The sequence below is a fragment of the Habropoda laboriosa genome, unplaced genomic scaffold, assembly GCF_001263275.1.
Source record: "Habropoda laboriosa isolate 0110345459 unplaced genomic scaffold, ASM126327v1 scaffold4400, whole genome shotgun sequence".
Taxonomy (NCBI): Eukaryota; Metazoa; Arthropoda; class Insecta; order Hymenoptera; family Apidae; genus Habropoda; species Habropoda laboriosa.
In genome coordinates this window covers 14,426-16,737 of record NW_017104345.1, presented here as the reverse complement: position 1 = coordinate 16,737, position 2,312 = coordinate 14,426, and positions in this window count along the sequence as shown.

Here is a 2,312-nt window from a genome sequence, read left to right as displayed (position 1 = left end):
AGAGCAGCCCAGTAAACCAGGCAGCCCTAAGAGCGCCTTAGAAACACTTAAAGTCCACAGGAAGGAATTGGAGGCCTTCCTGATGGATGAGACGAACAATATAGAACTAAGTTCTGTCCAGTTCATTCTGGGCAAGTGGTCGGAGCTGGAATCCGGCCTAGCCCAGAACTATCTTGAGACGGAAATCCTGAAAACCAGGATGACCGCTCTCGAAGAGAAAGTGAACTTGTTCACAAGCGTGAGACCAGTTCCTCATGCAGAGACAAACAAGAGCTACGCCGCAATGGCTAGCAAGACAGCTGTACAAGCAAGACCACAAATTAGTCAGGTGCGGGCGCAAGCCCCTGTACCAAAGACTCCGAAAAGGGAATACAAGAAATCGCAGATTGTGATTATCAAGCCTGCGATTTCTGACTCAAAGGACACTAGCGAGAGTGTCAAAGAGAAAATCTTTGAGGCACTCAAGGACAACAAAAAGGACCTGCGCATAAAGCAGGTCCGAAAAATAAGGAACAATGGCGTCCTCATCGAAGCAGGCGGTGAGGACGACCTGAAGATTATAAAAGAGGCCAAGTTCGCCAAACTTGGTCTCAAGTGCGAGGCACCAAAGAAGCTGAATCCATGCGTAATAATTTACGACGTGGATCAGCAAATGAAAGAAGAGATAAGACAAGAGATATGGGGTAAGAACCTCAAAACTCTGCTTTCGCTAGGGAAGTGTACGATACCCAGATACACTTCCGGTTCAATACTAAGAATAAAACGCCAGGACTTGTGAACTGGGTAATCGAATTACCCATCACAGTCCTAAAGGAACTGGAGAAGCGCAAGAAGCTCTACATCGGGTGGCAGGTCCACTCGGTGAAAGAGTTTATGAACGTATCGAGATGCTTCAAGTGTCTCGGTTTTGGCCACTCTACCAAGAAGTGCGAAGTTACGCAGCGAACACTGCGCACAAACGGGGCACCTCAGGCAGGACTGCCCCGCCTCGAAAGCGGCGCCCAAGTGCATTTGTTGCATGCGGGCCAAACGCAGGAGCACAGACCACAGTGCTCGGGACAGGAACTGCCCGGATCTGGACGATGGACTACCTTGGACAGGTACACATTATTAAATACATGGTCAGCAGATTGCATTCCAGCAGGATGGGCATTATTGGGGCAAGTCAAGAAGAAATTTCTGAGCAGGTTCGGAAGGAACGTGTGCTTAGGTTGCCCCATGTGTCTGGATGGTTGAGTGCTGACCCTGCTACTCCTGTCATTAAGGAGTATTTTAATGTGTCCTGTTCTAGGTCAGTTGCATCTATTTTATCATTTGTTGCGTATGTCAATGCTGGTAGGTCGAGCAGCTGGATATGTGAACATCTTGCCAGGCACACACTCATGAACATATACGCACATCATGATATGTGTAGTCGAGAGTGGAATAAGTTAATGCATCTCACGAATGGAAACATAGTCAGTGTTGTTGTTTTCAAGTTTTTTATATATTATTTACTAACATATGCACGTTTCCTAACAAACTCGGATAATTCATTGGATTACATAACTTCAAATATAAACGAATTTAATTTTCAGCCGGTCGAGGAAGTTCATCTTGATTCAGTAGGAAGGAAGTTCAGCAAGATTTCATATGCCATCTAATGCCGCTGCAAATCTTGCAAGTCAACGCACAAAGGTCGATAACCGTAGCAGCTGAAATCAAAAAGCTCGCCTTTGACCATCGAATCGATGTGATGCTCCTCCAGGAGCCTTACGCATATAAAGGTGCAATAAGAGGGTATGCACCCCTGACAGCCAGAACAGTGACGGCCCCAGACCCGAACACAGGTCAGATAAGAGCTGCCATCGTTATTTTCAATAACGATATGGTAGTGATGAGAGTAAGTCAGCTATGTAACGCCAATTTCGTCTGTGTGCATCTTGGCACCAGCGAAGGAAACGTCTACATGGCTTCGATTTACTGCCAAAGCAAAGAGAAGATCGAGGGGTACATTCACCAAATGTCAAAGTCACTGGACTGCTCGAAGGACAATATAGTAATCGGAGGCGACTTGAATGCCAAGTCTGTCCTCTGGTTCAATCGAACGACAGATGCAAAAGGAGAACTCCTGGAGGAATTCATCCTCAGCAAAGGCTTAGCTATATTGAATCAGCCGAACAACCCCCACACTTTCTGGACGGTGAACGGCAAGTCAAATATAGATGTTACGCTGGCAACACCTAAAGCAGCAAAGAACATGGAAGTGTGGCAGGTAAAGCCCAATTGGTGTAGCAGCGACCACCGCTGCATTCAGATTGTGTATAAAGACA